General features: G+C 45.2%; 1 protein-coding gene across 12 annotated transcripts in view; it reads left to right on the top strand.

The window, feature by feature from the left end:
• The window catches only part of hdac9b (histone deacetylase 9b), a 214,233-nt gene that overhangs the window by 155,748 nt on the left and 46,549 nt on the right, over positions 1–11,936 (top strand). The gene's annotated exons all lie outside the window — the stretch shown is intronic.

The raw sequence follows: 11,936 nt of genomic DNA, 5'->3' as shown, positions 1-11,936 counted from the left end.
GGAAAACAGGTACGGCCACACACACACAAACGCACACAAACGTACGCACACACACACACACACACACACACACACACACACACACACACACACACACACACACACACACACACACACACACACACACACACACACACACACACACACACACACACACACACACACACACACACTCATGAAATGTTACTTGTCACAGGCGCTGAATACAACAAGTGTACATGTTACAGTGAAATGCTTACTAACAAGCTCTTCCCAACGATGTCAAGGTAAAATTTGAAAAGAAAAACAAACAGCAATAAAGCACACCAGAATGAAGCTATATACAGGAAGTAGCAGCACCGTAGCAATGTGCTGGGGGACGAGGTAGTTGAGGGAGGTATATGTAGGCAGGGGTAAAGTGACTAGGCATCAGGTCGAAATCGAGGTTAGTAACTGACGATCTAATGTCCAAAAGTAATTGGCGATCATAGATGATAATAGTATGAATTGCTTGGCGGTCATAGATGATAATAGTATGAACTTCTTGGCGGTCATAGATGATAATAGTATGAACTGCTTGGCGGTCATAGATGATAATAGTATGCACTGCTTGGCGGTCATAGATGATAATAGTATGAACTGCTTGGCGGTCATAGATGATAATAGTATGAACTGCTTGGCGGTCATAGATGATAATAGTATAAACTGCTTGGCGGTCATAGATGATAATAGTATGAACTGCTTGGCGGTCATAGATGATAATAGTATAAACTGCTTGGCGGTCATAGATGATAATAGTATGAACTGCTTGGCGGTCATAGATGATAATAGTATGAACTGCTTGGCGGTCATAGATGATAATAGTATAAACTGCTTGGCGGTCATAGATGATAATAGTATGAACTGCTTGGCGATCATAGATGATAATAGTATAAACTGCTTGGCGGTCATAGATGATAATAGTATGAACTGCTTGGCGGTCATAGATGATAATAGTATGAACTGCTTGGCGATCATAGATGATAATAGTATAAACTGCTTGGCGGTCATAGATGATAATAGTATGAACTTTCTGTTCAGAAAAAGGAAAGGTAAACATGAAAAAAGTTGGGACGGAACTCGTAAACGGCGACCATGTCGCGTACAAACACACGCGATCACGCACAACAGCATACACTCAGCCACACACACCAGCATAAATTGACCATACTCAACCACAATCAAACTACTTCTAACACTTAATTCCAAATGAACTGCAGGACATTCCAAAGTTTTTTATATCCTTCTATATATCCACTTCTATTCTCATAAGTGTTAACATTAAGATATGTGTGGATAAATCCTTCAACAGACATCTTGTCCTCAACCAGTAGTGTGTGTCTGTCTGCAGGGTGGTACAATTACCTTCCATCAATGAGTTATTAATACAATGAATGTGCTGTGACCTCTGTCATCCCAGGGTTACCTCTGTGTATCCACACAGCATTTCCTGACCATACTGATGACCTGCTAATGACATCAGTTAGGCCTATTATGACCTTTGAACCTCCACCCCGCCCCCAAGGCCCCTCTCACCCCTCGTACCCCTTCAGGGGACCCCTTACTCAAATAATGGGGAGGGATTACGAGGTAAGCCAGAGCAGTAATATCTATCAGAATCCTTCCCTCCTATTTGACCTCTCCTAACACAGAGCCAAACGTGTGCAACACCGACAGAACACCAACACACACTGTTGAAAATATCATACAAAACCAATGCAATCTTTTTTTGTTGTATTGTAAGTTGATGATGCTATATATTGTGTGTTATTTTCCTCACAAAGACATAGGCTACAATACTGTTCCCCAAGAACTAACTCCAGTCTTTGGTTATTGTGTTATTAATGGTAATACACAGACAGAAACCTAGGCCTCACTGTTAGTGCTTCTCAGTTGAACAGTTCATGGAAAACTTAAAGCACCTTTAATTTCTTTAGAGTTATGAGCACCACTAACTCTTTTGAAAACACACAACTTGTCAGCAAAAGGCAGCTCAGGTTTGCTGGTTTAAAGCTGAGGATCTCTCTAGGGAACACTGTATAAATAAGAATTATACCCCCCTCTTGGTTTCGCTGCGCCACAAGCTAAAACTGTTCATAATTTTGCTGTGAGGTCACGGAAATGACATTACTTTCTTTCCCTTTTGTGTCTCGTCAAATTACAGCGGTAAACAATAATACCTGTTTAATGACTTTACCGCATGAGCTGGCATATTGTGTATAAACACAATTTAGAGATCAGGCTAGGGGAATTATATTGTCAGTTTTTTTGGTACTTTGTAATATACATTTAAGCTAATTTGTAGTCATTGTGGAGACTTTGTGGTTAAAATAACAACTGGGGAAGCACATGAAAGACAATTGTGTTTATTGTGTCTCTCTTTGAAAAAACAATCCCGCACCAGGAAATACCTCCTCTCTCTCTGTCTGGTAACATACCTGTAAACCTAGGAGGTTAGGAGTGGCCTGCAAGTCCAAATAACCAGTTGCCAAAGTAAAATAATGTGCTTCGTCCAAATAAGAGGGTTCCCAGAAATGATTTTGAATTTATCTTGCGAGGCAGACAGTCTTACCATCAAAGATTTAGCCTATGTTTACCTTTGATGCAAGCTGCAAAGAAACAGCAAATTTATGAACACTAACAAAACTCTGCTTGCCTTATTTTTGCAAGACTAAATTTTAATAATCCTTATGATCTTCCTTTTGGATTATCTTCAAATAATCTCTGTGTCCCTGAGTAATTCTTATGCATTGATAAAAGACCCTTATAAAAACATTTCCTGCCCTTTGGATTCTAGAATCTATATGTGGTCATTTCCTGTGCGAGCCCGACCCCCCCATTTCCTGTCCTCTGAGAGATTGGCACGCAAGGGACACACACAAAGGTAGTGTTGTTCCTGGACACGTTGTCCATCATCGATAGCTGACACTCTGACAGGCAGGTGTCACTGAGTTAAGAGGACTGTTGCCGGGCAGAATGAAGTAAGACACCACTGTTTGTTTAAGCAAAAACAGCCTTCTGAAAACAAAGTGGAGAAGACTTTACAGGTTTGGGTTGCGTCGCAAATGGCACCCTATTCCCTATATAGTGTACTACTTTTGACCAGGCCCCAGAGTGTTCTGATCAAAAGTAGTGCACTATATATGCACTTTATAGGAAATAGGGTGCCATTTGGGACACAGTCTGGGGGTTTGACTACCTGGTTTTTAGCTTGGCTGGTCATAGGGTCTAACACCTTATTTTTTCGGGGGGGGGGGGGGGTTGCAGTTGTTGTGGTGAAACTGTAGACTTTTAGCACTTTTATGATTTGCTTTGAAGCTAGCCACTTAGCCAATTATCCTATGCCATACCTGCCCTGTTGCCTGATGTCTCTGCTGGATAAGTCAAGAGCTACTGTACACAACATAGATTAAATAAACAATAGTCACTTTTTTAGTTCCGCCGTTTTTTTGTTTCAACAGCCACATGCCTTATGCATGCCCTTGAAAGCCACAGAACCTTTGTCTTGGTTTGGACGATACCGTTCAGAAGCCTATTTGAAAAGGATAAAACACGCCTGATTTGACAGGCGATGCAATATGAATTGTTGTTGTTGATGCATTTATATTGCAATGGGAGATGGGGAGCCCAGGTGCTCTTGTGTTGTTCCATCTACCGCTACTACTTTGATCCTGAACACAAGAAACTGTTTGGTGACTTTACTAGCGTGCAGAAAATAGATTTTATTTTAGACAGAAGAAGTGGAATGGCTGCTAGACATGGTGGTTGTTTCAGTCTATAACTGGTGACAGAAGTCAGTTCAACGTCTATTCCACGTTGGTTCAACGTAATTTCATTGAATGTTGATTCAGCCAGTGTGTGTTCAGTGGGTCCTCGTCTCTTCTTCATTGTGTTCCATCAACAGACGTATTAAGGCCAGTGTGTGTCCAGTGGGTCCTCGTCTCTTCTTCATGGTGTTCCATCAACAGACGTATTAAGGCCAGTGTGTGTCCAGTGGGTCCTCATCACTTCTTCATGGTGTTCCATCAACAGACGTATTAAGGCCAGTGTGTGTCCAGTGGGTCCTCATCACTTCTTCATGGTGTTCCATCAACAGACGTATTAAGGCCAGTGTGTGTCCAGTGGGTCCTCATCACTTCTTCATGGTGTTCCATCAACAGACTTATTAAGGCCAGTGTGTGTCCAGTGGGTCCTCATCACTTCTTCATGGTGTTCCATCAACAGACGTATTAAGGCCAGTGTGTGTCCAGTGGGTCCTCGTCTCTTCTTCATGGTGTTCCATCAACAGACGTATTAAGGCCAGTGTGTGTCCAGTGGGTCCTCATCACTTCTTCATGGTGTTCCATCAACAGACTTATTAAGGCCAGTGTGTGTCCAGTGGGTCCTCGTCACTTCTTCATGGTGTTCCATCAACAGACGTATTAAGGCCAGTGTGTGTCCAGTGGGTCCTCATCACTTCTTCATGGTGTTCCATCAACAGACGTATTAAGGCCAGTGTGTGTCCAGTGGGTCCTCATCACTTCTTCATGGTGTTCCATCAACAGACGTATTAAGGCCAGTGTGTGTCCAGTGGGTCCTCATCACTTCTTCATGGTGTTCCATCAACAGACGTATTAAAGCCAGTGTGTGTCCAGTGGGTCCTCATCACTTCTTCATGGTGTTCCATCAACAGACTTATTAAGGCTAGTGTGTGTCCAGTGGGTCCTCGTCTCTTCTTCATGGTGTTCCATCAACAGACTTATTAAGGCTAGTGTGTGTCCAGTGGGTCCTCGTCTCTTCTTCATGGTGTTCCATCAACAGACTTATTAAGGCCAGTGTGTGTCCAGTGGGTCCTCATCACTTCTTCATGGTGTTCCATCAACAGACTTATTAAGGCCAGTGTGTGTCCAGTGGGTCCTCGACTCTTCTTCATGGTGTTCCATCAACAGACGTATTAAGGCCAGTGTGTGTCCAGTGGGTCCTCATCACCTCTTCATGGTGTTCCATCAACAGACTTATTAAGGTGAAGGCTGTTTAAGAACTAAGCCCATAAGCATTACAAATTCTTCCTCTCCTGTGGAATCAGTCCATGTTAGGCTTCTCTAATCAGAAAAGGCCTAGTGGATGCATCGTGCTTTGAGGGTGCAACACCCTCATCTCCACTCTTGACCCACTTACCAAACGTGTGTAGCAGGTGCAGTGGAAGGAGGATTTCACATTGCTTTCTGAAACCAGGGGATATTTTAAGGCCTGGATGCCTGGAGGCAAAGAAACCCGCTCCTTGTACCTCCCCATGGTGAGACAATGATCATTTCAGTAGTAATAGAATCGGGTGAAACACTGTACATTTGTCTGGCCTGGAGGAGTTCATGGATTTTGAAGCCGGTGGCTTTTGATAAGTATCGTAGAATGACTTATGAACAGGGAAAGAATCTGGTAGAGCTGTATAGCTTACCCAGCTGAGCCGAGCTGTATAACTGAGCCAGCTGAGCCAGCTGTATATCTAAGCCAGCTGAGCCAGCTGTATATCTGAGCCAGCTGAGCCGAGCTGTATAACTGAGCCAGCTGAGCCAGCTGTATAACTGAGCCAGCTGTATATCTAAGCCAGCTGAGCCAGCTGTATATCTGAGCCAGCTGAACCGAGCTGTATATCTGAGCCAGCTGAGCCAGCTGTATATCTAAACCAGCTGAGCCAGCTGTATATCTGAGCCAGCTGTATATCTGAGCCAGCTGTATATCTAAGCCAGCTGAGCCAGCTGTATATCTGAGCCAGCTGAGCCAGCTGTATATCTAAGCCAGCTGAGCCAAGCTGTATATCTGAGCCAGCTGTATATCTGAGCCAGCTGTATATCTGAGCCAGCTGTATATCTGAGCCAGCTGTGCCTGCTGTATATCTAAGCCAGCTGAGCCGAGCTGTATATCTGAGCCAGATGTATATCTAAGCCAGCTGTATATCTGAGCCAGTACAGATCGGGTCAGGTTTGTATGAAAGGCGTATAAAAGTAAGGCCTTGTAGCCAACAGCACACAGAGTCCCAGCATATAGTCGGCTCGGTCCCAAATGGCACCCTATTCCCTACATAGTGCACTACGGGCCCTCTGGGCCTGGTCAAAAGTAGTGCACTATATTGGGAATAGAGTGCCATTTGGGATATAGTCTAAGAGTCCCCCTACCCAGCCACCTGGCCTTGTCTTGGTCCGGCAGCCTAATGGAGACAGGCATCACACTCACAGCAGAGTTAACATTGAGATGGAGTGGAGACAGGCATCACACTGACAGCAGAGTTAACATTGAGATGGAGTGGAGACAGGCATCACACTGACAGCAGAGTTAACATTGAGATGGAGTGGAGACAGGCATCACACTGACAGCAGAGTTAACATTGAGATGGAGTGGAGACAGGCATCACACTGACAGCAGAGTTAACATTGAGATGGAGTGGAGACAGGCATCACACTGACAGCAGAGTTAACATTGAGATGGAGTGGAGACAGGCATCACACTGACAGCAGAGTTAACATTGAGATGGAGTGGAGACAGGCATCACACTGACAGCAGAGTTAACATTGAGATGGGGTGGAGACAGGCATCACACATTCAGCCTCCACTAACCTCCAACCCAGGACTTTCTAATGTAATAACCTGGTTGATGTATGGACATGTTAAACACATCGTGGCTCATTCATATTGCTACCTGTTTTCATTGGGTGATGTGTTCTTGGCACTTTGCCAGTAAACCAATGAAGTGTCCCAGGTGTTTGTATCAACGTGAGAGCTGTGTTAGAGATGTCTGCTGCCAGCTTCCCTTCCTGTTGCGTCGTAGGCAGCTACCACTGGTTTTTCCACAGAGACATGAGATGCGTCCTAAATGGTACCCTTTGCCTTAAATACAGTAGTGCACTATATAGGGAATAGGGTGCTATTTGGGACACCAACACGGTGACAAAGTCTGTCCGTTTCCCACCTCGCCGCTGTCTGGCGTTCCCGTGGCGACGGATCGGTTGGGATGCGGGCGCTTGGTGGCAGCGAACGGAGCGGTGGTAAAAATAGAAAGCAATCAGGGCAGCGGGGCATGAAGCCGATTCATGAAGACTCCCTGCAGCGCTTTCTCTCCCTCTATCTAGCTCTCTCTCTCGCTCTTCCTCTCTTTCAGTACCCCTCGCTCGCAGGACTAGAGACCTGTACTGCGTTGATGGACAGGGAAAGAGAGGGGCTGGTGCTGCTGTATTTGACAGGACTAGAGACCTGTACTGCGTTGATGGACAGGGAAAGAGAGGGGCTGGTGCTGCTGTATTTGACAGGACTCTCAAAATAGAAGCATCTGGCCCTGTCAACACCCCCCTCCCCTCATCTCCCTTGTGCAACATCACGTCGTATAGTCGCATCACAAAACAACCCTTCTCAATACTTTAAAGGATAAATAATTGAAACAACATGGTGTATAGTTATTGTATAATACTGAGATAGCCGATTATGTAACTTGCTCCTACATCACTAGTAGGTTGACCTCTGTGTTGATCTGTATCCTCCTACAGCACTAGTAGGTTGACCTCTGTGTTGATCTGTATCCTCCTACAGCACTAGTAGGTTGACCTCTGTGTTGATCTGTATCCTCCTACATCACTAGTAGGTTGACCTCTGTGTTGATCTGTATCCTCCTCCTACAGCACTAGTAGGTTGACCTCTGTGTTGATCTGTATCCTCCTCCTACAGCACTAGTAGGTTGACCTCTGTGTTGATCTGTATCCTCCTACATCACTAGTAGGTTGACCTCTGTGTTGATCTGTATCCTCCTACATCACTAGTAGGTTGACCTCTGTGTTGATCTGTATCCTCCTACATCACTAGTAGGTTAACCTCTGTGTTGATCTGTATCCTCCTACATCACTAGTGGGTTGACCTCTGTGTTGATCTGTATCCTCCTCCTACAGCACTAGTAGGTTGACCTCTGTGTTGATCTGTATCCTCCTCCTACAGCACTAGTAGGTTGACCTCTGTGTTGATCTGTATCCTCCTCCTACATCACTAGTAGGTTGACCTCTGTGTTGATCTGTATCCTCCTACAGCACTAGTAGGTTGACCTCTGTGTTGATCTGGATCCTCCTCCTACAGCACTAGTAGGTTGACCTCTGTGTTGATCTGTATCCTCCTCCTACAGCACTAGTAGGTTGACCTCTGTGTTGATCTGTATCATCCTCCTACATCACTAGTAGGTTGACCTCTGTGTTGATCTGGATCCTCCTCCTACATCACTAGTAGGTTGACCTCTGTGTTGATCTGGATCCTCCTACATCACTAGTAGGTTGACCTCTGTGTTGATCTGGATCCTCCTCCTACATCACTAGTAGGTTGACCTCTGTGTTGATCTGGATCCTCCTCCTACATCACTAGTAGGTTGACCTCTGTGTTGATCTGGATCCTCCTCCTACATCACTAGTAGGTTGACCTCTGTGTTGATCTGGATCCTCCTCCTACATCACTAGTAGGTTGACCTCTGTGTTGATCTGGATCCTCCTCCTACATCACTAGTAGGTTGACCTCTGTGTTGATCTGGATCCTCCTACAGCACTAGTAGGTTGACCTCTGTGTTGATCTGGATCCTCCTCCTACATCACTAGTAGGTTGACCTCTGTGTTGATCTGGATCTTCCTCCTACATCACTAGTAGGTTGACCTCTGTGTTGATCTATATCCTCCTACATCACTAGTAGGTTGACCTCTGTGTTGATCTGGATCCTCCTACATCACTAGTAGGTTGACCTCTGTGTTGATCTGGATCATCCTCCTACATCACTAGTAGGTTGACCTCTGTGTTGATCTGTATCATCCTCCTACAGCACTAGTAGGTTGACCTCTGTGTTGATCTGTATCATCCTCCTACAGCACTAGTAGGTTGACCTCTGTGTTGATCTGGATCCTCCTCCTACAGCACTAGTAGGTTGACCTCTGTGTTGATCTGTATCCTCCTACATCACTAGTAGGTTGACCTCTGTGTTGATCTGTATCCTCCTACAGCACTAGTAGGTTGACCTCTGTGTTGATCTGGATCCTCCTCCTACATCACTAGTAGGTTGACCTCTGTGTTGATCTGGATCCTCCTCCTACATCACTAGTAGGTTGACCTCTGTGTTGATTTGGATCCTCCTACATCACTAGTAGGTTGACCTCTGTGTTGATCTGGATCCTCCTACAGCACTAGTAGGTTGACCTCTGTGTTGATCTGGATGTCAGTAGTGTTAAAGTGTGAGTGGAGGGGGATTCCAGGGCTGTAGGGAGAGAGAGAGAGAGAGAGAGAGAGAGAGAGAGAGAGAGAGAGAGAGAGAGAGAGAGAGAGAGAGAGAGAGGGGGAAAGGAAGTCTCAGAGCCTGGGCCTTGGCTGGGCCATGCATGCATCCCAAATAGCACTCTCAGTATTCCTTATTAGCGCCCATAGGGTTCTGGTAAAAAGTAGTGCACTAATAGGCAATAGGGTGCCCTTTGGGGCGAAGTGTGAGTGGAGCTAGGCTGAGCTGGCCTACTTACTGACTCAGTCTCCTCGGCTTGACAGGATCATCCTCATCATCACCGCCACAACACTCAGACACAACAACAACCCTTAGTTATATCAACACACTCAGTGGCAGTCTGTACTGTGTGATGCTAGATAGATATTTGACTGAAATATGAACGTTTTTCCCCCAATATATTTCTGTATGTATCATTGATGTCGCTCTTCCCGCTGGTGATTCTCTGATCCACCTCTACGCAGACGACACCATTCTGTATACATCTGGCCCTTCTTCGGACACTGTGTTAGCAAACCTCCAAACAAGCTTCAACACCATACAACACTCCTTCCGTGGCCTCCAGCTGCTCTTAAATGCTAGTAAAACTAAATGCATGCTCTTCAACCGATCACTGCCCGCACCCTCCCGCCCGACTGGCATCACTACTCTGGACGGTTCTGACCTTGAATATGTGAACAACTACAAATACCTAGGTGTCTGGTTAGACTGTAAACTCTCCTTCCAGACTCACATTAAGCATCTCCAATCCCCCCAAAAATCTAGAATCGGCTTCCTATTTCGCAATGAAGCCTCCTTCACTCATGCCACCAAACATACCCTCGTAAAACTGACTATCCTACCGATCCTTGACTTTGGCGATGTCATTTACAAAATAGCCCCCAACACTCTACTTAGCAAACTGGATGTAGTCTATCACCGTGCCATCCGTTTTATCACCAAAGCACCATATACTACCCACCACTGCGACCTGTATGCTCTCGTTGGCTGGCCCTAGCTACATATCCGTCGCAAAAACCACTGGCTCCAGGTCATCTATAAGTCTTTGCTAGGTAAAGCCACGCCTTATCTCAGCCTACTGGTCACCATAGCAACACCCACCTGTAGCACGCGCTCCAGCAGGTATATCTCACTGGTCATCCTCAAAGCCAACACTTACTTTGGCCGCCTTTCCTTCCAGTTCTCTGCTGCCAATGACTGGAACGAATTTCAAAAATCTGGAGTCTTGTATCTCCCTCTCTAACTTTAAGCATCAGCTGTCAGAGCAGCTTACCGATCACTGTACCTGTACACAGCCAATCTGTAAATAGCACACCCAACTACTTCAACCCCATATTATTACTTACCCTCTTGCACACCAGTATCTCTACTTGCACATCATCATCTGCACATGTATCACTCCAGTATTAATGCTAAATTGTAATTATTTTTGCCTCTAGGGCCTGTGTATTGTCGACCTCCCCACTCTTCTACATTTACACACACTGTACATAGATTTTTCTAGTTTTATTTTATTTTGAGTTATTGACTGTACGTTTGTTATGTGTAACTTTGTGTTGTATTTGTCACACTGCTTTGCTTTATCTTGGCCAGGTCGCAGTTGTAAATGAGAACTTGTTCTCAACTGGCCTACCTGGTTAAATAAAGGTGAAATAAATCCAATAAATAAATAGTAGGAGCGGATCATTTGGCTTGGTTCCATGTTATTTGTCTGTGTTGCCTCCTCCTTGGCAGCAGTCCAGTAGTCACTCTCTCAACTTCTCTCTGTCACTACTTGACTTTCTTCATATTCCTGTCAAACAGAGGCTGTCCAATAGGACTTGATCTAAAAGTGGGTCTGGATTCATTCAGCCTGGGACGTGTTTGTCCACTGACTTGGGAGTGAGTGTGTGTTTGGGGTGGTACCTCTGGTTTGCATTAGGAATGTGGGGATGGTGTGATGAACGTAGCTGAAACATCTGCCATGTGTTTGTGTTAGTTTAACTGCTGCTACTGTATCAGGCTGTGGTCACCAGGGCAGCAGGTAGCGACCACTTCACTTAGAGAGACCCTGTGTGTTGCTCAACCTAATTTAGACCAGACGAGGTGGAAATGGGCCCAATCTTGACTCATTGCATCTCCTCAAACAGCTCAGAATCTTCTCTCTGAAGAGAAACCACCAGTACTGTGTCTATACTTCTTCTTCCAGGTTTAGATGTATTAAAACTTTGACAGGACCACTATTCTGACCTTGCTGAGTTGTTCCTCATTTTTACGATTGTGTTTAAAGATACGGAGGGTATGTGTCACTCTGTCCTGGTCGGGTCTACAATATATCAAAACCATCTTTGGAATCCTGTCAGGCGTGAGCTACAGTACCTGCCACTGGTAAACATTTCTTTGAGGGAACTCAAGCTGATTGGTGGCTGTCTTCTGTTAGTGACAGTGGCCACCAACACCAACCACTACATGCATATACATAGATCTAGTACATGGAGTATAGTACAAAGGACCTGATGAACCATGCTAAACCATAGTCTCACTCTCCCCCTCCAGCCTCAGTCTTAAGAAACCACTCTCTCTCTCTCTCTCTCTCTCTCTCTCTCTCTCTCTCTCTCTCTCTCTCTCTCTCTCTCTCTCTCTCTCTCTCTCTCTCTCTCTCTCTCTCTCTCTCTCT

The sequence above is a fragment of the Salvelinus fontinalis genome, chromosome 38 (assembly GCF_029448725.1).
Source record: "Salvelinus fontinalis isolate EN_2023a chromosome 38, ASM2944872v1, whole genome shotgun sequence".
In the NCBI taxonomy this organism is placed as follows: Eukaryota; Metazoa; Chordata; class Actinopteri; order Salmoniformes; family Salmonidae; genus Salvelinus; species Salvelinus fontinalis.
The sequence above is the reverse complement of the archived record's forward strand: the minus strand, read 5'-3'. Positions and strand labels throughout refer to the sequence as shown.